Source organism: Theropithecus gelada, chromosome X (genome assembly GCF_003255815.1).
Source record: "Theropithecus gelada isolate Dixy chromosome X, Tgel_1.0, whole genome shotgun sequence".
NCBI classification, from domain to species: domain Eukaryota; kingdom Metazoa; phylum Chordata; class Mammalia; order Primates; family Cercopithecidae; genus Theropithecus; species Theropithecus gelada.
In genome coordinates, this window is record NC_037689.1 from 147896378 (window position 1) to 147919689 (window position 23312).

Here is a 23312-nt window from a genome sequence, read left to right on the forward strand (position 1 = left end):
ATCTTTCTTGGACCTCCACAGTTCTAAAGCCAGGCACCACGGCCCTCCTAGCCAGCCAGGCATCTGCCACTAGGTCCATGGGATTTTATTACTGAAGCCATTTGTTTTGCCACTGATGCAACGTGACACCAGCCTGTGTGATCTAGCTCTGGGCATCACGTTTCCAGAACACAGCAATGAGATGGAAATTTGGCTGCTGCAAAAGGCATCGATTTTGCCTTATTCTGTGAATCTCCTTTCTCTGAACAGCAGGGACATTTCAGTCCCTTGTAAGGCACACACTCTCTTCCTCCTGGCAACTGCCTAATACCGTAATTCCCCATATAGTACCACCTTGGAAGTGCCTTGAGCAGCATCCCAGGAGCAAGACGGCCACTCTACATCCCAGGTCCTGAGGCATTAAGGGAGTAATGAAGTACCCAGACAGAATGCACTCAGGGAGGAAAGTATCTCTAGCCTCACCTGCTTCTGAGTTCAGGAGAAAGGGCCTGGGAGATAAATACCCTAGCTTATACAGAAAAGCAGCAAGCCACTTCCTTGCCTTCCTTCCTTTAGTTTTGTTACTCTAATTTCACTGAGTGGCATCTACACTCAGTCCTTAAGGGAGCAGGGTTTCCCTGCTGGCAGATATGCTATGGGGCTGTGAGGCAGGGTTGGAGGCATAGCTATAGCACCAGCACAACTGGCGACCACCCACAGTCCAGGACTGGTCTCCTGGCTACCAGGGCAAGTGAGGGGAGCTCCCTAGAAAATGCCAGAAATGGGAGGTCCAAGCTTGTGAGAGAGCCAGAAACTCAAGCCCAGAAAGGGAAAAGAGCTTGTCCCAGGTCCCACAGTGGGCCACTTGCAGGATGGGGCCAAGAACCCAGGATCTTGTTTATGGGGCTGCCACCACCTGACATGGGGCATCCCTAGCTCTTTAGGGGCCTACCCTCTTCCCACATGCACATATTTATTTGTACTTACGTACCTGTTGCTTGTTGGTGCACTGAAGTCATTTCACATACAGGACAGGAGCACTTCACAGAACCGGAGGGGCCCTTAGGACTTATTTTGCCCAGCCCTGACGCTCAGCAGTTAAGCATGTTTTGCCCTCAGCAAGCATTTTTCAGCGGCAGCAGCAGCAGCTAACTAGATACCTAGTTAGACCCTGGCTATATCTGAATAATAGCTAACATCTGAAAGATGTTAACTGACTAAATCCTCACACCAACCCATGAAGTAAGTGCCACCGCTAGTCCCATTTTGCAGATAAGGAAACCAAAACACAGAGTGGGTAAGTAAGCTGCCCAAGGTCACATAGCTGGTAACAGGCAAAGCCTGGATTCAAAGCAGGTTGGCTCCTGATTGCTTGCCTTTACACTACTCTGTGTTATATCTCACAGAGTTGGTATAATGATCCAATCAATCAGTTAATAAGTCAGGTGTCAGCACCTGCTGCTAAGGCCCTTCCAGCTCTCAAGTATGGTACATATGTTGTCTCTAATGATGAATGTGAGAGAGTTTGTCCCTGCCTCTGCTCTCTCCAAGAGTGTACAGCCCAAGTCCAATGCTCTGCACACAGTAGGTATTCAGAAAAGGCTCCTTTGTGCATTTGATATCACAGAAACAGGCATTTATATATTGCACACTAGCTCTGTGCCCAATTCCATTCTGCAAAGACATGACAAAAATGAGAACTTGTGCCTAATATCAAGTAGTTCATAGTCTACTGAGAAAACGGGTAAATCAACAGTTACAAGCCAAGGTAATAACCGTTTCCTGGGCCTCAGGGAGGAGGGAGTCAAAGAGGGCCTCACAAACAAGGACCTTAGGCTTCAGCTGAAGCTTAATAGCTTCAGAGGAGTACCCCAACTGACCAGGGGAAAGGAGGGCCTCCTGCTGCCTGAAGGGAACAACGGGTACACAGCATGGAGGTGTGAAAGAACAGTGTTTTGCAGAACAATGACTTGTTTGCTCTGTCCACCACATGAGCTATCTTTGTAAAGGCTCAGTGGCGAACCCAGAGGACAGAGCTTCAAGCCAAAGAGGATTATCCTCAAGCCTTAAAATCAAATGAATCAAATGGAATTTGTGCTGCTAGTTTTCAGACTTTCTCAGGATCCGTGACTCCTTTTTTCTCTTCCAATTCCTCCTTCTCGGAATGGGAATGTCTGTCTTATGCCTGTCCCACCATGACATTTTGGAAGCAGAGAACTTGTTGCCTGGTTTCACAGGTACACAGATGGAGAGAAACATTGCTCCAAGATGAATTATACCCCCAGTTTCACCCATATCTAATTTAAATGATGTTTAGATGAGATTATGAACTGAGAGTTGGTGCTGGACTGGGCTAAGGCCTTAGGGGGCATGGAGATGGAGTGACTGTCTTTTGCATGAAAAAGATGTGAACTTTTGGGGGCCAGAGGGCAGACTGTTACTGGCTGAATTGTGTCCTCCCACCAAATTTGTATGTTGAAGTCCCAACCTCCAGTATCTCGAAGTACCAAGTTGAAGTTGTATGTTGAAGTCTCAACCTCCGGTATCTCAAAATGTGACCTTATTTGGAAATAGGGTCATTGCAGATGAAATTAGTTAAGATGTGGTTATACTGGAGTAGGGTGGGGCCCTAATTCAATATAACAGGTGTTCTTTATGAAAGAGAGAAATTTGGACATAGAGGTATGCATTGAAGGAAGACAGTGTGAAGAGACACAAGAAGAAGATGGCCATCTAAAGCCAAGGAGAAAGGCCTAAGACAGATCCTTCCCTCACAGCTCTCAGAAGAAACTCTGCTGACACACCTTGATTTCAGACTTCTGGCCTCTAGAACTATGAGACAAGACATGTCTGTTGTTTAAGCCCCCTCAGTTGTGGCACTTTGTTATGGCAGCCCTAACAAACTATGACAGATTTTGGTATTTTGGAGAAGGGTCAGGTCAGGTAGACCACATATCCTAAGCAAAGGAGGTAGGACTTTAGCCCTCAGGGTTAGAGGGAGTCAAGGAAATAGTTTAAGCAAGGAAGGATCTGTATTTGAGAAATTTACACTAGTGGCTGTGAGGAGAATGTATTGGAGAGGACAAGACTGGAGGAAAGGAGACTAGTTAGGACATGGTTGCTGTACTCTAGATGAAAGTGAATGGCTGCCTAAATATAATAATGATGACGATGATGATAATAAGTAGTAGTAGTAGTAGTTGCAGTATACTTATGTTTACAACTAATGTGAATTGATTTCTTATGCTGTGCCAGGTAATTTACATGGATTAATTAATGATTGCAACAACCTGATGAGGTGGGCACTATTGTTGTCTCCATTTTACAAATTAGGAAACTTGCCCCAGGCCACCCAGTAAGTGCTGGGGCCAGGAGTTGGACTAGGCAGTCTGACTCTAACACCTGTGGTGCAATGGTATGTTAGTAAATATTTAACAACCAGCCCTGATTTGTAGCGTTTGCCCATTTTGGTGGTGTGCCTATTCCCACAATTGCCAGTTTTAGGCTACCAACATGTCATTGACAGGTTGACAAGATTGCTGAAAATCTAACCATCCTTTCTCACAAGGTGATGCAAGCCAGCTAGCGAAGCACCAGGCACAGAGCTAGCCATGTGTGAAGTACATGTTACTTCCCTCCTCCCTGCTGAGCTTTATGTTAATAGGATACTCTTGAGGCCTCTCAGTTCCAGACTGCCTAGGACATTCAAATCTTGGTTCCACAGTGAGTAACTGTGTGATCTCAGAAAAATTGCTTAACCTCTCTGAGCCTCAGTTCGCTTAGCCCTGAAATTTGTTTTTACAAGGCTTCATTGAGCTCATAGATGTTAAGCACAGGGCCCGCCACATAATAGGTGTGCCCTCGAGCTTTAGCTGCTTTTATTGCTTATATGATTGTGCTTTCCAAACCCAGGTCACCTGGAGCACATTGTCTGGTTTTCTCCAGACGTCCTGGAGAGTGTGCCTGCCCGACGGTGGGCCCAGCTAGTTTCCTGGCGTTAGGTCACATTAACCTTGAGAATGATTGTGGTGATGGTGCAGCAGCAGCCTAGATGGTTGCTAGGACAGACATAGGCCAGAGTTGTGTCATTTTCGCTTTTTAAGTCACAAAATTGCAAATGGTCTGAAGGGTCCTAGAACAGCGGGTAGAGCCTCTTCCCATGTGGGTCCTGAGTTGTGCCTTTTCTGTTGGAAAATAATGCCATTGCATGAAGAGTAATAATTAGCATGCCATCTGCATACTTTTTTCTATATAAGAGCTTTGACAATGTCTTTCAGTCCTATGCATGGTGCAAGCGGGAAACTGGCAGCCATCTGGATTTACATTAATTCCCTAAACTGTTTCTCCATCTCTGTTTAAATGACCATTTCCTATCCTTATCTAGGCTTTGGTAGCATTACCTATGGCATTTTGGAAATAGCATTCATGGTAAGTAAGAAGCTACAGAGGGAAAAATTGACTTGTAGCCACAGTTTTCTGGTTTCATGGTGAAATCAATGCAAACCATTCTACAGGCCCTTAATTAACTGCTTGCTTGCTAATGAGGGCTTTTTTTTTTTTTTCTTAAAGGTTCCTGTATTTTAAATCAGTGAAGTCGCCAGGAAATTACGATCAATATTTTAACAATTTCCCATTTGTTTCTATTGTGTTTCTTCAACATCCCCAAGAATATTAAAATTGTTTAAGAACACAGCAAAAAGAAATAAGTCAACTTGCTTCCCAGTGGCTCTCCTCTGCCCCACCGGGGCAAAATGCCAACGTGTCCTCTGTGAGTGCCCCAATCTGTTTCCTCACCTAACACGGACTCATCTCTTTTTTTGCCAGACATATCAAGCACTTGCAAAGTGTTCAATATCACAAGATGTTTTGAACGTACATGCAAGACCTGAACTTTTGTCCAAATACTTTTCATTTGGTTAGGTTCAAGGCTGTCTGCCTCTTGTCTTTTAGGGTATGTAGGATAACAATCACGACAGCATCCTCTTCTCTGAGGGCTAATGACTGATGGGATAGACACCTTGATTAGGGTGGTCCTGTCCATAACAGAACTAAAACCCTGACTACACACCAATAAGGCCATTACTACTGTGACTCCATTTTGCAAATGAGACCCGTGAGGCTCAGGAGATTGTACAGCTGGGAGACAGCAGAATCTGGGTGTACACCAGTGCCTTTTGCCTCCCAGATCAAGTTCCCTGCACTTCCTCTGCGTGGGGTAGTCGCCACCCTAGGCCTTCCCAAGGGCACTTGTCCATCCTCATTCCAGTGTTCCTGTTGGTTGTGGCTTCCAGCAAGCTGTGGTCAGAGAACTCAGGTTCCCTGGGGCTACAACTCTATGCAGATGAGTAGTCCACAAGCCCTGAGCCAATGCCCCAGGAGCCTAGAGCTCCAGAGTCTGGGGGATGGGGATCTCTGATTTTGCTGAGGGACTGGGGTGTGGCGTCTGCCTGGCTGAGTGAGGCATGGCTGTAGGGAGCTGGGAGCCAAGGGAGGAGGTGAACGTGGTGGCCTCCAGTTGGGCACAGCCAATGGCCTCTGAGCATTAGAGGTGAAGTGGGGGATGCCAGAAGGTGCTGGCCACATCCGTCATCTCACTTCCTCTCTCTGGATTCATATTCTACCATCCAGAGGGTACCCTGAACAACCCCCAACACACACACCCACTGCAGCTGAGGATTAGCCATGAGTCCATCAGGGAGGCTTTGGGGAAACCCCTGAAAGGCACTGTTAAACTGTGAAACAAGGAAGAAAAGGCCTACGGTGTCAGAAAAGGACAGCTAGGGCCGAGGATGTCCAAAGGAGGGAGGGCACCTGTGCTGTGATGGGACTCAGGACAAGCTTCATTGAGGAGAAGGCCTTTGAGATGGGCCTTGAAGGCCAGGCAGGATTTTTTTTTTTTTTTAAATAGAGATGGGATCTCACTTTCTTGCCCAGGTGGGCCTCGAACTCCTGGGCTCAAAGGATTCTCCCTCCTTGGCTTCCCAAAGTGCTGGGATTACAGGCGTGATACACTGTGCCCAGCCCAGGCAAGATTTTGAAAGGAGAGCTGGCATAGGAAATATATGAGCAAAGGGGCAGAAGTGGGAAGAACCAGGAATTGTTAGGTGTCCAGTCAGCAGTCCAGACAAGCAGGAGACCCAGGTGCCTGTGTGAAAGTACCAAGAGAAGAATCTAGAAGTAAATATAGAGACTGGTGCTCACTATGGAGGGCCTTGCACGTCAAGCTGAGATATTGGGATTTAGTGCTGTCGGCAGTAGAAAGCCCCAGGAGGCTTTTGAGTGTGGGAGTAATGAGAAATAGAGCCACTGGATGTGTGTTTCCTCTTTCCAGTCAGCATGTGTGTTCTCCACGGGCCCCTACCTGCGCAGGCCACACCCAGAATTCCAGAGGCTGCCCAGTTAAGTCCTAGCATTTGTCAGATGAACTTGGGAAAACTTGGCATCTGTTCACAGGAATATGACTATAAATGACAGGTGGCTGGAGATTTTATTTTTCAAATCCATTGAGCTCCAGGTTTGGGTCAGAGCAAAGACAGGGCTCATATTAGCCTCGGCATGGTATCTCTGGACTCCAATAGCCTAAGCCCAGCTTTTTGTTTAACAACTACTCAGCAAAAGGACCAGGAGTTCCCCTAGGAGAAGGACAGCTCCTTGAGACCCCATGGTATTCTTTTCACTGCTTGGACCCACAGGCCAGGACTGCACACACTAAACATGGGTGGCCACATAGCAAGTGGAAATGGCCCAAGCTTTGAGGCCCAATTGCTTTACTGCTCTACCACTCATGGGCTGTGTGCCCCTGAATACATGCCTCCACCTCTCTGAGTGTCTGATTTCCTCATCTAGAACATGGACGTGATGATCAACACCTCGCTGGGGACACGGACCCTGCAGGTAAAGCACAGGCTAGTCCTACGTTAATGGAGGAAGATGTGCTGCTGAGCTCCAGACTTGGTCTTGCATTTTGGGTGAAAAAGGGGCCCTGGCTCTCACAGCTAGTCTACTCAGTGGAGAGAAAGCCCTCTGTATCTGGCCTCCTCTCCCATTTGTCTGTCAACATTAGGATACCCAAGGTGACAACCACAAGGAAACCTCTTTCCACCAGTAACTGAAGGAATCACTCTCTGTACCTCTGTGACCACCTGTAAGACTGCCACCAATGCATGTGGGCCACACTGCCCCTTGGTGACATGACCTGAGGTTGGTTTCCTGTCATTAGCACAAAGCTCTTTGCCTGCCCTCCAGCCTTCTTAACCTTTGTTTAGGTCATGAATCACCTTCAAATGTGATGACATCTATGGGCCTCTTTTCCAGTGGGTGTGTATAGTGCAGTGGTCCCAGGGTTTCCTGAAAAGTTCCAGGAAAGCAGAATCTACTAACATTCATTGAACAGATACTCCATGCCAGGCACCGTGCTGGGAGCTGGGAAGACAGCAGTGAACAAAACAGACGCTGACTGCTACCCTCTTGGGATCTAACCTATAGAGGAGGTCAGCTAGCGGTAAGCGCTAAAGAGAAAACAAAGCTGGGAAGGAGAGAGGAAGTGCCAGAGATGGGCGTGGGGCTTTGAAATGTTACATAGGGTGGCCAGGTGACATTTGTGTCAAGACTAAAGGAAATGAGGGAGCCAGCCCATAGATATCTGGGGGAAGTGAATTCCAGCCCAAGGGAACAGCTAAAGCAAAAATCCTAAGTAAAGCAGGAATGTATCTATGTGTTGAGGAAGAGTTGGGAGGTCTGTGTGGCTGAAGCAGAGTGAGTGGAGGGAAGATGACATCATTGAGAAAGGGGAGGGACATGCCTGAAGGACCCCAGAGGCCACTAGAAGCACTTCAGTTCTACTTTGAGTGCAATGGGGAGTTACTGTGGGGTTTGTCACAGAGATCAGGGAATAGACTGCAAGGAGAGGGCTGAAGGGAGGGAGGAATGAAGGCAGTCTGTGCGGCAGCTGCTGGAGTAATCCTGAGGGGAGAGGCTGCTGGCTGGTACCCCCAGGGAGCAATGGATGAGCAGACTGACATTGTGGATACATTTTGATGATGCAGACGACAGAATTGAATACTGGACTGGCTGTGAGGTGTGAGCAAGAGAGAAGAATCGGGAGGATTCCAGGGCCTTCTGCCTGGGCAAGATGAAGGATGGTATAGCCATGAACTGAGGTAGCAGACTATGGGCACTGCACACTTAGGGGATGATCAAGAACTCAGTTCAGTCAGGTTATGTGGAGTTTGCGATTTCTAGTGGCCATCCAGGTGCTAGTGCCAAGCAGGCAGTTAGTCATCTCGCAGACGTGTGGCTGTGATATTACAGGCTTCTTAGGATGCTCTAGGGGAATGGGCATCATTTGTCCCACTGAGGAAGATGAGAGCAAGTGATCCGAGGGTTGAGTGGAGGTGCTGGGAACAGAAACCCACCTTCCATCTCCTTGGCTAGATCACTTTGAGGTTGCAGATAGAATTTTAAAAGCATCCTGCCAATGCTCTGTGATAGGCATTGCCAGCTCCCATTCAGCTTTGTTTAATCAGATTTCCTTCAAAGGACTGCCGCACTCTCGCAGTTCTACCGGGGCACTGGCAGCCCTGAGATGACTCTATCTCTCCCTGCAGGGCCTTGAAGGTAAGGTTCAGTCACCAGAGAGCAATAACCTCTTCTGGCTGCTTGCCCTTTGCCGAGCAGACAGGACTGGACCCAGACAAGGTGGATTCCTTCACAACTGCCCTGCCGAACTGTGGACTCCCAGCCTCGCCCCATTGGGCCGGGCGCATCCCGGCAGCGCCGGGGCTGCGAAGCCACAGCCCCTGAATGTGTCTCGCAGTTGGGCCTGGACGCCGCTCTTCCTCCAGGTAACTTCGTGAAACGCTAGGAGGCAATCGCCCAGCCTCACTGCGCCTACGTAGCCCACCAAGGGATCTCGCTGGGTTCTCCGAGGTGGCCCCAGCGCTTTCCGAGGGCCGAGAGCGTGGGCGTGGAGGGAAGGAGGGGCCTAGTGGGCGGCGGGCCCACCCCTTTATTCGTGGCCTGCGGCTCCGCTGAGCGTGACTAGATGTGTTGGTGACAGGTTGCTACTCAGAGGTGCGGACAGGAGCTGAGCGCTGCTGCTGTCGGAGCCGACGCGGCGTTCCCGGGCTGTGCTCAGCCCCTGCAGCTGCCATCGGCTGGAGAAGTCCAGGTTAGGAAACGCACCCGGGGAGGGGAACCTGGGGAAGGGGTGCAGCCAAATACCCGGAAAGTGGGATAGGTGGGAGGGGAGTCGCTGGACTCGGCGCCAGGGCAGACGGTGGACAGGGCGCGCTGGCCCGCCCGGCAGTTCCCAAGGAACCTATGTTCCTGCAGAAGCCGCAGGTGTCTGTCTTGGGATAACTGCGGAGGGAGCCAATCCAGCCCAGCTTGGGCGGGAGCATCGCGTGCCCTGGTCCAGTGAAACGGGAGACTGGCCAGCGAGCTTGGACTCTGAGCTAAGCGTACTGGCGGGCGACGCCGACAGCGTCCGCGCTGAGAGTGGGGCAGTGGGAAGTGGGGAGTGGGGCACTCGGCCGGGATGGGGCGGGTGCAGTTCCCTAACTGCCACCTGAGAGCCCTGGTCCCCGCTGCTGCCACAGCAGGTCTGTTTGGCAGTCAGGGCGCGAGCTGGTGAGCGGATGCGTGGGCGGAGGGACTGGCGCTACCCACCCAGTAGCCACCCACTGCAGGTGAGTGCCCCTCCCCGGGCGAGGGGAGGAGAAGGGCCTGGCCGCTAGCCCTAGGGTCAGGCTCTGGTGAAAATGGGAAGGAGGATGGGGGCTGAATAGGCTACTTTGTGATGAGACTCCCGTCCCTGTGACACTTCAGGGTCCTCCAGGGATCTGTCATTCCTCTTGCAAGCTCTCTTGTTCTCTGGTCCCTGTCCTCCTCTCCTCCTCTCCTTCTTTCCTCTTCTCCTCTCCTCTCCTTTCTTCTCCTCTCCTCTCCTCTCCTCTTCTCTCTTCTCCTCTCCTCTACTCTCCCTCCATCGTGTCTCTACCTCTATCTCCGCCGGTGCCTCTCTCGATATCTGTCTCTCAGTCTCTGCCTTCTCTGTGTCTCGTGCGATCTCCTGTCTCTCTTGGTCTCTCGGTCCTGAGCGCTCTCTCGCCCTGTCACTGGTGACCGCTGGCTTTCGGCTCTCCGTGCTCGCTCTTAGTGTGTCCCGGCCACTCACGGCTGTCCAGCTCGCTTTCCCCAGACGCGGAAAGTCTACCTTCGGTGTGCGGGTTTCCCGAGCGCGCCGGGCCCCGACTGCGGCCCTCCGGCGGGCTCTGTCTGCTGGAGGCGTTCCGGTAACCCTGCTGTCGCCTCTTCCCACCAGCGCACCGCCTAGGCAAGCCAGCTGACACCGAGGGCACAGACCACCCTCCACTGAGTGCGGAGCAGCCAAGGTGAGTGCACCGATGCCCCTTCCGCCCCTCGGATCCCTCCCCAGATGCCCTGGTTCGAGCCGACTGGAGAAATGAGGCAGCAACAGCGAAGCCAGCCTGCGGCCGCTTTCTCCTCTAAAGACTGGTGGGAGGGCCAGGGAGGCCACTTGGGCGGCCGCAGCGCTTTGGATGCCCGCCGCCCCATCCCGGCGTGGAAACCCTGAGTTTCCAGGCTTGGGGCTGGTGGGGTCGCGGGCAGGGCAGCGCGGCTTCCCCTTTAAGGCCGGAGCCGCTCGTCGCCGTGAGTGTGAGGGTGTGTGAATGTGCGGCGTGCGTGTCTCCTCCTCCCCGAGTGACACAGCAGTGAGAAATGCCTATCAGTAACTTAAACCCCCGAAACTCCACCTTCCGGGCGCGCGGCGCGGAGCCGGGCGGTGGGAATGGAGCGAGCAGATTGAGGCCGCCACTGCAGCGCCGCCAGCATGAACTTGGCCGCGAGCTAAAGCGGCCGGCGGCGGGCGGGCGCGGGGGCACCGGCCGCTAGCCAGGGGGTGATCTGCAACAGGGCTGGGCTCCTTGGCGGCCGCCTGAGGCCAGGCTGCCCGCGCTGGCGGCCGCCCGCCCCTCGGACACTGCCCCCGCCGCCGCCGGAGCTCTGCAGCACGGTAAGGCTGAGGGCGGACGCAGGAGGTCCGACTGTTCTGGGGGTTCCGGGGTACACTTGTAGCCCCCAGTTATGGTCCCCATCGCTGAGGATCGGGGTCCCGGGGTGCTTCGAGTCGGTAGACCCTAAAGTTTGCTCTGAGCACACGGCCCACCTGGCGCTGCGGGCGGCCGCCCCTTTCTCGAACCAGCTCGGCTGGGCTGGGCGCAGCTCGAAACGCCGGAGACCACGGCCTTTGGCTCCGCGCCCATCGGGCGTCTGAAATCCGGCGCGGGCAGCCACGTACCGGGGAGGAAAGGTGGAAGGGCGCAAGCTGAGCGGGCTCCTAGGGCTACGCTTAGCTACCGGGAGTCTCCCACTCTGTCCCAGCACCCCCGGGTCGCTTGCAGCCTGGGTGTCACCGGCGACGGTGCCTTCACATGCCAGCTCCCTGAGCCCAGGCCAGTAGGCAGTGGGCACTGGGTGAAGGATTCCCCCACCCCAACGCTGTTTGCCGCCTCTGAGCTAGAGTGTGGAGTGTGTGCGCCGAACCCGCTGCCCTGCACTCCCTCCCCTGCCAACTCCTGGGGAGAGCAACCCGGAGCTAAGCTGGTGCTCAGGGCAGCCCGGACTGGATTCCTGCAGAGCAGCCCTGGCACCCCTGTGTCAGAGTCCGCACAGGTTCCCCAGCATCCGCGCGATGACAGAGCTGGGCGCCCGGCGCGGGCTAGCGCGGGCGGGAAGCCCCCCGGAGCGCCGCCAAATACTTTTCTCGGCCAGTTGGCTTGGCCAGGCTCCGTCCCAATGCAGTGTGTCCGAAGCCTCCTGGAAAGCTGGAGATGTCGTCTGATTCTGATCCGTGATTAAATTCGGACTAAGCAGACACTAATAGGATTAGCCTGCCAGAAAGCTCGGCCCTGAAGCCATCGGAACCTGGGCAAACACGCGCCTCGGGCTGGGGCATTCACTCCCGCCGCGCTCCTGCAGCTGGGTGCGGCTGACCTGGGCACCCCGAGTGTGGGTGTGTGTAAGCGGGCAGGAGCACAGGGTGGCTGGGGGGCGTGGGGAGAAAGGGCTCCTTTTGCTGGGGTGGCTCGTCGTTGTTGTTTGGCAGCACGGTGCCCCCCGGGGGCGCGGTACCCAAGGTAGAACGTGCTGTTCACGGGTAAGCAAACCGAGGCCGGCTCCGGGACATTGTCTGCGAGGGCGAGCGAGTCGAGCTTACTAGAGGCGGCTGCGCTGGAACAAAGGCGCAAAGTCTCCCTGAGACCGAGCAATTTTGAAAGAGTTGGCTAGGGAGAGGGCCTGGGTCTCCCGGGGTAGACCCCCGCGGGAATTGCGCCGCCCCCAGAGGCCCCGGCCCGCGGCTGGGGAATTGTGTTCCCCGGTTGCGGCAAGCCGGCGAGCGACATCGCAGCGGCGCGGCCCAGCTCTTGGCAGGCGTGGGTTGCCGCCCGAGTGCCCACCGGCCGGGCGGGGTCGACCGTGCACCCGCCGGGGCTTCCCGGCCGCCACCGCAGCTCTGGGCCCCTGGAGGCCGCGCAGCTTCTTTCCTTCCCTCCCTCCCTCCCACCTCTTCTTGTCTTTATAGATCCCCGCTCCCTCCCACCCCCGCCGCCGCCGCCAACAATCCGCTTTATAAAAAGCCCCTTTGTTTCCCAGGAGGCTGGAGAGAGGGAAGGGGGAAAGGGACGCAGAGGCAGGGGGCGGGGGCGGCTGTCTCCAAGTGGTTTCGAGCCGCTCGGGACAGGAGGGCAAGTGTAGGCGATGGGGGAGGGGGTTGTGTTTCGAGGACCCTCTGTGGGAACCCAGGAAGGTGCACGGAGCCCCAGCCCCGGCCCTCGCTGCACGCCCAGCCTGCCAGCCCTGGACACCCTAAATCCCGGCGGCCCGGACGGCCCAGTGGACTGCACTGCGACCGGGCGGGCGCACGCAGAGGCCCTAGGCGGCAAGCGCTCAGCGGGGTGGGCAGACGCTACTTGCCGATGCGCTCGCCGGGCTCGGGCATAGGGGGCGCCCTTTCCCTGGTTTCGCTTTGCAGCGGGCGCCCCTCGCTGCCGGAGCTCAGGGCAGCTGTCGCGCCCGCCGGTGGCTAAGAAGAAGGAGGCAGCTCGGAGGCGTAGGCCACCCGCGTCTGACTACACGCCTCATTTCTTCCCGCGCCCTCCTGCCACACCCTCCGCCCCGCCACACACAGGGGCTCAAACTCTTCGAGTGCCCTTTGTTTGGAGGCGCGGAGGCAGTGGGAGCCGCCACCTCCGGGGTTCGTGTAGCCTAGGCGGGCAGTGAGGATGAGCATGCCACTGTGGACCGCGCGCTGGCCTGCTGCCTCTGCACCTAACCCAGCTTCGGGCACTAAAGCTGCCGGCTTTAGTTGGATTGACGATTTAGCGGGTCCTTGTCCCTTATAACCGACCCCCTAAAACTTTCGAGAACCAGGGCTTGCACTGAGGAATGTCAAATATAATGTTAGAAGTAACCTTTCGCCATTCTGTTGGCCTGCTCCGCCCCTGTGCCCCAAAGTGGTTGGTGTCTCTCATGGAGTTTGTTCGGGAAGGGAATACTGAAAAGAAAAAAGTGACAAATAAGGAAAGTGGGCGGGGCCCAAGCTCAGGCTGGTGGGTCTCCCCAGCGAAGTCAGATTCCAACCGCTCTCTGGCCACCTCCGCCCCTCCTATTTCCATTTAATCTGATGTCGACGTTTTATTTGTGCCTTTTTGCATATCTTTCTCTTACTCCCCTCCCCTCCCATCTCTGGAGGTTATCGATAAGTGCTGGTCAAACATTTGTTCTCTGGTCTTTGGAGTAGAAGATGAAGCGTTAACACCCCCAACGCGCATACACACTTACCAACTGCGCGCATACACACATCCCAACTGCATCTAAAACCACAAGAAAGTAATCAAAGGGTAAACTACTGGTTCTGCCTTCTCCTCCCCCCTTTGTGCTTCTCTTCTGGAGCAAGTTCATTGGAAAATAAAGCTGCTGATGTGCGAGATGGAGCATATGGTGCCTCCATAAGAGAGAAGCTGAAATGGCCTTGAACCTGCCGGACAGACCAGCTGTTTGCTGCCAGCCAGAGCAGCTAATCAGCTTCTTCCCCTTAAAGTAACAGCCCTCTTTTCACTTGATGACCAGTTTGCATATTAAATAGGATATTCTCCAGAGGGGAAAAGTGATGGGCTCCTATACTGCTTTGTGCTTGGTGGTTCTCCAATGCCTGCTCTCTGCTCTGGGGGCTGCCCTCTCCCGGTGCCTGCCTGCCATGTGTGAGTGTTTCTTTCAGTACTGAAGTAAGAATGTTGCTCAAAGTGGAACTGGGGACAGAAGAGGCAGGAAAAAAGAAAGAAAGAGATGGGGCTGAGAGATTTCCAGATGCCTGGGAGGAAATCTCTCTGTTTTGCTCAGCTTCGGAAAAAACTAGCAGTCTTTCCCCCTTTTCCCCCTTTAAAAATATCACAAAGAGCTGAAGCTTTTCCTTACAAGATCTCCTTAAAAATCATCCTCTTCCGGCTGTGACCATTTTCAGTTTTTCTTCAGTACAATGTGTTGGGGGTGGGGGTGGGGAACAGTTTGGCGTTGGAAGAAGAAAGCCTTTAGGAGATACAAGGAAATTCCATGTTAGGAAATCATTAGCAAAGGGTGACTTCGTCTGTTTTCCTGCCACTGACGCTGACAGTGACACAGATGTGTGGGCTGAAATAGGAACGTCATTGAATTTTTACACTCTACCAGGAAATACCCTGTTGCTGGGGTGGGGGTGGGGGCTACACATTCATTGCATCTTAAGGTAGGAGATTCACTATTGTCAATCCTTTTTACTAAGGAAAGGGATTTTTTTTAGCTTAGCCAGCATGTTTAATATATTTTCTTCCCTTTTAAATTGGTCACCTAAAGGCATAAAATGCACCTGTTAATGGATGGTCCCTAGGAAACTCAATTACTATTTGGGGTTATGAAAGGGGATAAGCTGGTCTTAGATAAGTGGTTCTTCTGAAAATAGCTGGACTATGCCTCTCCTTTAAAGGAACTCGATATACAGTAAACCCTTTTTTTTAAAGATTCTGATTTTTTTTTTTTTCCTGCAACAGTGCATTGCATAGATCATTAGCCTAGGAGCTGGGAAACTTGTGTTCTAGAAAGCTCTGCCCACTAATTAGCAGAGTGATCTTGAACAAGTCCATCCTTTCTCTCCCCCAATCCCATGACCTCTGAGTCTGAGTCCCTTCCAGTTCTAAAACACTGTGGTTTGTGAATGAAATAGTCATTTTCTGGGAAAGTGAAACATCAAGCTCAACCTTGTCATCGGGAAACAGCTAGACAGATAATAAAAAGGGGCTGGTATTTTGAAGGGCAGGGATAAGAAGGAAGAGTAAAAAATGGCAGAAGGCCAATCAAAACAATACAAAAGTGGGAAGTGTTCCCCTTTTTGTGTCTTTTGCAAGTGTGAACTTCTAGCCCAGAATCAGCGACAGCAGACATCAGAAATCAACCCAAAGGTTCTCTTGTCCAATACTCCTATTGATGGCAGGCCTCCTAATCATTGGGTTGGTATACAGATAACGGGATCTAAACTCTTTAGAGTAGACTGGCATATTTCCAAAGGACTCATCTAATGGAGAGCAGATTTGCTGCTTTGCAGTTACTTAGCAAAGGTTTCAAAGACAAAAAGGCCTTCCATCTGCACACATGTGCACCAGTGGGATGTGGGTTCTTAACCCATTGTTGAACCTTTTCTTTTCTTCCTAATCCAGTTGTTTTTTTTTTAATCACATTTCCAACTTTGAGGACACAGCAGCTATGTAAGAACCTGCTGCTGTCCTACTTGATGTTAATATTGATTTTTTAAAGGGGCAGGGGTGAACATTATGAAGAAGGACTCTTTATCCTCTGAGTTCTTCAGCAATTATCTTGCTGCCATAAATGTTGATACACATATAATGGATGTAACTAAAAAACTCCTTATCCAAGCAGAAAAGGCTGAGTGTTTGTTGGAGCAGATAGAATGCTGAGAATGTGAATAGACCAACCCAGATGTCGCTGGGGAGGGAGATAAATGATGGAGGAACAGGAGCTGGTTACTATGGATCAGCACAATAAACCAATTCCCATCATACACCTCTCACAACGCCACCGAGGGGTAACCTAGGCAGCACCAGTCAACTGTATGGCAGGAAAAAAGCATTGCAAAGCTCAATTGGAACCGGCCTGGTTTTGCAGGCATTGAGTCCTTAAACATCTTCAGTACTTCAAGGAGGGAAATTTCATAAATCAGAATGAACTTGAAGAGACTGTGTTGCAAATGCTTATGACTTCTTATTTTTGTTGTGTCATTGTTGTTCTTTAGTCTGTAAAGGTGTCAAAGGAAGAAGAAAAGGCCCCATGGAGCTGTCAGGGCAGTTAGTCAGGGAGTTCCCCATGGAAGTAAGAAACAGTAGCTTGTGTTATAGGATGTTTACATGCCAAGATTGCAGGTACATAGTCCTGTGGGGTCCTGCTCCCAAATTACCAGCCCAGGGCTGCTGAAGCCCCAAGGGCATTTTCTTCCAGAGGAGGAGACAGAAGCAAAAGAGTTGGGTTACCTCATTTCCCTGCCCCCATCCCCCCACTCTGGTTGCTTTCTTTCTCCCCTTCACAGAGCCTCCCTGGTTTCCTTCAAACCTCAAGTTTTCTCCTAAAATCTGACGTCTTTATAACATCCAAAGCAATCAGATATGAAACAGTTCAAAAATATTCCCCCCGGGGGAGGGGATAGCAAGGGGCCTCCCTGGCTGTAGGCACTGAGCTCCCAGAGTAAAGGCTTCCAGAGACGGGGCCTAAGGAGAGTTTGGGAGCAAGAAGCAAAAAGCTCTTTGCAAAGTTTAGGAGAGCTTTCCTTGCCCAGATTGGCTATCCTGGGCCTCCCTGAGGCCCCAGCTTCAGACTACTCCCTCCCTTCCTTGGCCTACAAAAGAGTGGGCTCATTCTGCCGCTGAAGGAGGATCCCCCCACCCCAGGGGCAACTCAGTCCTGCCCGGCTGCTCTCTGACCCCGACACAGCCAGTGCCCCTTTCTGCACAGCCCAGTTGGAGCCTCCCAGGCTCCCATTTCCTTGGTGGGTGGGTGTGGGAAGCTACCTTACCCTCCCATGTGCCCTGCTGCTTGCTCTGCCTAGTAAATAACCAGTAAGTGGATTTTGGGAAATGCCATTTTCTTAAGGCTGAGAATTGTTTCCTGAGGTTCAGAGAAGGATGGAGCGGACCAGGGGATATCATCTTGTTGGAAGAGGGCCTAGCAGGCCAGCCATTGATTTTTTTCCCCTTTCTTCCACCTGTGCGAGTACCTAGACACTAGACCATAGGGACAGTTTTCTGCTGATTTTGCAAGGGATCACTGGAGGCCACAGCACCCGAGAGAGTTAATGGAATCCAGGTCAAAAGGACCTGGTGGCCCCAGCTTGTGTCCACCTTTGAGAGGAAAGCGTGGGTCTTTGGAGCATAAAGACAGGACAAAAACAAAGTCAAGTAATTTTGAACATGTTGAGGAATTCCAAGTTCTTGGTCCAATTGTCCCAGCTCCATCCTCACCCCACAAGTAGTGCATTTCTATTTTTCCCTGCATTTGAATCTGAAATTCCACCCTCAGCTTCGGCAGCATGCTGGGACAGAGTGCGGAGGAGGAAGACAGGACCCAGCTCTGCCTTCCTTTCTGTGGCTCTGCTGGTCGGTTGACCATTGCACCTGTACATAGTTAGCACAGGTACACCATCTCACCTGCAAACTCAGATATTGAAAGATGGAGAATCTTACAGCTGGAAGAGTAAAACCCCATGATTTTATGGAAGAGGAAACTGAGACCCAGAGAAGTGTCTGACTTTCCTAGGGCCATAGTAAAGGGAGCCCAAAGTTGACAGAACCCTGGTCTCTAGCTCTCAGTCGAGTGTAGAACATCCATTTTGCACCCATGTGTGGGCAGACAGGCTTTCCTTTTGAGGCAGAGCAAATGTGGTAAAAAGAAATGCAGCCAGTGGCGGTGGAGCGCTTGTAACTGTGGTGTAATATAATCTGCCCTGTATCAATGTGTGCTTTGCTCAGCATTGTTAGGACAGCAAAGGGTCATATTAGAATCTGAACTCGAAGTCTGGAAGTAGCTGGAGAATGGAGATTGTAAATGAAGAATTAGAAGGGAGTGTGTGTCTCGTTTTTGAGTTGCTGTCAGAGAGTCAGGCAGCCAGCCCTGTGGAGGGCTTGGCTGGGTGGGCTCCTTTGGCAATGGTGGGAGGTTGTTTGGGTTTGGCTCTTAATGAGATCTCAGTGTTAATATCTGCCTCTGGAAGTTCCAGCGCCGGCCTTGGAATTTTAAGTGGGACAGTAGTTTTGGTGCAGTTGCCAACATCACATGGTTTGCGTGTCTAATTCTGAAAGACTGGCATGCGTTATGCTAGGCTTCGGGAGGAGGGCACAGCGTTTCTAAGCCGCTTGTCTGTCAAGGATTAATTTAACCTCTAATTACTACATTTTCTTCGCAGTTTGCTGCATGAACGTGTTGTAACAAAGCTCAAAGAAGTATGCCATTTGATTTCCCTGCCACTCTAAAATTAATTTCCGAAATATGGAGTCAAACCTGACACACTTGGTGTTAAAATAATTGTGCTGACAGTCGAGTTAAAGTGAACAATCTGGTTGTTTCTAGCGATCCCCCAGCCATGGGGTAAAGAGCATTATCATGTTAGTTGCCGTGACAGTTCTCAAAATGAGCCCTGAAAATATCAAGGAGTGTCACTGCCCAAATCCACTTGGGGAGCACCGGATACAAAGGTAACACCCAAGCACATGGCCGGGGTGTTAGCTTTGGAGTATGACTGATGCCCTGTGCAGTAGGGCAGCCAGGGAGTCCTTTCTCACCCACTAATAGGGCTCGTGGTAAGGTCTTGTCCCACAGCATGAGGTGAGCACGTTATTAAATCGGAGGCTCCCAAGAGCCTGCCCCTGGGGCCAAACCTGTTCTGAGTGGCTGTGACAATGAAATCACAAGATGAAGTTAATGGGGATTCTCTGGGCAGGTTTTTCTCCCTCCTCCTGCCTGCTCTTCCTGGGCAACCTGCACCAGCACTCCTCAACAGTAATAGCCTTTTGGCAGTCCTACATATCTCTTTTATCCCCACCTTCCCAAACAGCAGCAGTGGATCCCAGAGTGGGAGGCCAATTCCCCATTCTGGGTGCTTGAGAAGATTGCATTCTCAGGCCCTGGTTGGGAGCCTTAGCAGCATCGTTGGTTGCCTAGTTTGGGCCCACCAAAGCTGATTTTTGGGATTTGAGAGATGGCCAGGTTAGCCATTTGAGTTCTCATCTCCTTGCTCAGGCGGTTGTGAAGAGCTCTCTCTCTTTCTCTCTGTCTCTCTCTCTCTCACTCACACACACACACACACGTACACACACACACAGACAGACTCACACACTCACCCTCTCTCAGGAGTAGAACTTTGCCAAGATAGCAAAGGCTAGGTCTGAAGCCCTGTTCTACATATGGCTGGGGATAGGCTCACTGGCCTTTTCAGCCATGCCTTTGGCTGTCAAATCCCGAGCAAATCGAGTTGAGGTTCAGTACTCCCACCTTTTCCTTCCTGGTTTCTAGATCTGCCTCCTGCTTCTTACACCCCCTCTCCACCTTACCTAGAAAGATGCCATCCTCAGCTCGCTGTACCTTAGTGGGATTCCCTTCCTCTGGAGAATCTGGAGCCTCCAGCTTGAATTAAAAGATGCAAGAGTTACCATGCCTTGGAGAGAATCTGCTGTTTAGGGCACAGGTAAGGAGGTGTTCAGGGCTTAGGGAAGCCCTCTTTTCCCACACCCCACCCTCCACCCCACCAAATGGTACCATGCCTGGCATAAAGCTGGTCCTATTTATGAGTTAGAGAACTACCTGGCTGCCAAGGTTTTCTGAGCTTGCCCTTGGGGAAGCTAACTGCAGCTGGTCTCTTGAACCTCAAATCATAACAAAAATGACTCCCGATCCTCTGAAGCAGGGGTGGCTCTTTGTCTCTTAGGGATCATATACTTCTTTGAGAATCTGATGAAAGCTCTGGGTCTTCTCCTTAGACAATGGAAAAATAACATGCAATGTTGCTTCTAATTTAAGGTACCACTAGGCCTTAAGCCCACTCATGGTTCTCTCAGGGATCTTTTGTCACAGGTTAAGAATGCCTCAATATGAGCTTTCCCTTCGGCAGGAGACATTGACCAACTATGGGATTTTAGGCAAGTCTGTGAACCTGCCTGAGTCTCAGTGCCCTCAGTTGTCAGATGGAAATATCAGAATGTCAGTTCCACCAAGTTTGGAGCATTGTGGGAGATTCAAAAGAGATGGTGTTGGTGAGGTGGTCTTGTAAATATCAGGCTCAGGGCACACTCATGGGTTGCTCTCTTTAGTGTTAGTGTTTACTATTTATTTATTTTGCCTTTCCATTCGATGTCAGAAATTTAACAAAAGAAAATCAGGTTTCTTTTGACTTGAAAAGTCACTTTGTCCCTTTCTTTGATACTGCATAAGTTACACCCAGGCAAACTAGCATTCAAGAGACTCTGGCTTGGGAGGGACCTCAGAGAGCATGCAGTGTGTCCAGGATCTAGACAGTTTTAGAGACCCCAATTACCCAGCCCTTGGCAGTTCCAGAATCGGTCAAGGATGTGTGTAGCCAGCCCAGTGCCTTGAGGAGGTTCCACATTTGCCTGCTGCAGAAGTGAGGAAATGGGATCTGAGGAGGCCGATAGTTGTTTGGTTTTTCACATTTCAGTACTGTCACAACGGGCATGAGAAGGTAAAGTGGATCCTGTGTGTCTCTCTCATAGTCACTGAAAGGGCCTAGCCAGACCCTCATGAAAACTGGTAAGTAGTCTTACCCCAGGATCTTTCCAGGGCCCTATCCTGAGGAAGTGGGGTTGTGTCCCTTTGGAAAGGAGCCTCAGGTTGGGCCTGCTGATGTGATATGGGGGGTCTGCTTAGGAGGGAAGAGGATGGCTGGACTCCATTCAAATAGCCCGCCACGACCTTCCCCATCGAACCCTGGAAGTGTGGAAAGACTTCTCATGGCAAGGCCGCGAGGGCTTGTATATCAAAGATGGGGAAACTGAGGCCCAGAGAGGAGCAGGTGCTGGCCCTGGGTCTCATGACAAGTCAGGAAGACATTTCCTTGGCCCTTGTTGATCCTGTGCACCTTCCAAGTTCTCTGACTCCTCACAATAGTGTATTTTCGGTTCTCCTAGAAACACAAGCCCATCATCATATTAACCTGGCCCTAATGAATGCTCAGGTCCTCAAAGTCAGCCCTAGAAAGTAAAGAGCAGGTTTGGAAAGCCCTTTGAACCCTCAGAGGGAGATCCTGGCCTTGCTGAGCCTGTTGCTATGCAGTTCCAAAGTGGAGGCAGCCACATATTTGCAGAGCTTTTCAGTCCCTTCCCCCACCCCATGTGGATTTTAGGAACCTTTTGGAAAGAAATGTGTTGCTAGGAGCTTGGGCTCTCCCTCTCCTTTAGAAAGAGAGGAGAACTGTTTTTGCTTTGAATTGTCTTGCAAACATATTGAGGTATCTCCCTACCCATTCTTTCTTTTGTTAAACCAACCCAACCAAACCAAGCCAGGGATAGTTAAGTGGAGATCATGTTGAAAATGAGTGCTTAGTACAGGGTCACTACGCAGAGTGGCTCCCATTCCCATCCTTGGCCAGAACATCTCGCCCTTAATTTCATTATTAATCTGGAGGGAGAGGAATCGTGCAAGTCAATTGAAAGCAGATGCCACCCAGGAATTTTAGGTACCGTCATGTCATCAAACAAAATGAGAGTCGTTTGTAAATTGGAAAGTTTGGCAGTGGGTGGTTGCCCTTTGGAAGATTCACTGTTTCAGACCAGCTTTCTGAGTCTGGGAGGAGTCCCTGGTGCTACAGTGGGAAGAATACCCACCTGGGGTCCACCGGCAAGTGGTCCGACTTCAGCTTTGATACCAACTAGCCATGGCACTTGGGGCAAGCTATTTCCTTGGACTGGGCATCATTTTCCCCATCTGTACAATGAAGGAATGGTCTAGGGGCATCCAAAAGGCTCCTCCAGCTCTGGTATTCCATAATTCTCCAATAGCAAGTTAAACTCTAAGTTACTTAAAATATTTGAAAAGGATAAGTAATAATTTGTTCTTTTTGAAATTACCAGAGACTTGAAAGCATGGAGTTGTATTTTGGTTTGGGTAGGTGGGGACTGTGACTGTTATATAAGTGATAACAGTTTTAGAAGTTTTAGCTAAAGACAAAGAGTTGAAATGTATTTATGTAGGACCAAATAATAGAAAAAAAATGGAAATTCCTTTAGAGACCCCTTGTTTTATGCATGAGGATGCTGCAGCTGAAGAAAAATATCATGCTTGCCCAGGCTTCCCTGGCAAGCTGCTCACAGCTGAGGTGGTCCAGGACCCAGGAGGTCCACCTTGCAACCCACTGCTTGCCCCACACCGCACGTCCTAGGACCTTGCAGAAGAAGCCTCCAGGCCCTCAACTCCATGTGGGACCTGCAGTCAGCAGAATATAGGGCTGAGTGATTCTGATTTCTAGCTATCAGATACTAGCTTATCAGAAAGGAATTTTTGTTCTCCACCCCTGCCCCCAACATCCAAGAGTTCTCTGTTAGCAGTAAATATTTAATTTTGTTGGTCTTGTACCAATGCCTAATTTAAAATAAAACAGATTTTTTTAATATTGGGGGGTGGTCCTTACGGGCCTGTTATTTGGATTTATTTTATTTCAAACTGATGGGCTGTTTTAGGTTTGACTTCATATTTGCTACTTTTCATTATGGAAAAAAAAAAAAAATCCCAAGCCACCCCACCCTTATTTTTGTAGTAAGTAACAGTTTGTCTTGTCTAAAAGAAGCTTTTAGTTTCTCAACTGTTTGCACCCAGCGTATTCAGTCTTATTTTGTATTTTTAATCACATAAATATGTTGGCCACCTATAGCTTATAGGGTGTTCACAAAATGTGCCCCACTCATTCCCAAACAGCCACCAACTTTGGGACTGTATCTTTCAGGGCCAGCCCAGCTCCCTCTTGTCTGGTTCCCAGCCATCCACTCCTCTGGCCTGAAGCCAGACTGTATGGAGGTGCAGAGTCAGAGAGGCCTTGGCCTGGGAGGGAGGCACCCTGGTGCCTGGCCCAGCTCTACTGCCTTGCTGTGTGACCTTGGGCAGGTCCTTTCCCCTCTCTGGGCCTCACGGTTCCCACTGTTACAATGAGGAGGCTGAGCTAAAGGGGCTTTGTAGAATTTTCCTCTTATTATGTTGGATTGTTATATTTG

The 23312-nt window shown here is 51.0% G+C and overlaps 1 protein-coding gene across 1 annotated transcript in view; it reads left to right on the top strand.

Moving 5' to 3' along the window:
• Positions 1–9017: 9017 nt before the first annotated feature.
• MAMLD1 (mastermind like domain containing 1) overlaps positions 9018–23312 on the top strand; it is a 146849-nt gene continuing 132554 nt past the window's right edge. Inside the window, exons 1-2 of the mRNA XM_025372601.1 lie at positions 9018–9148; positions 10304–10373. The gene's annotated coding sequence lies outside the window, so the exon portion shown is untranslated. The remainder of the gene's footprint in view (positions 9149–10303; positions 10374–23312) is intronic.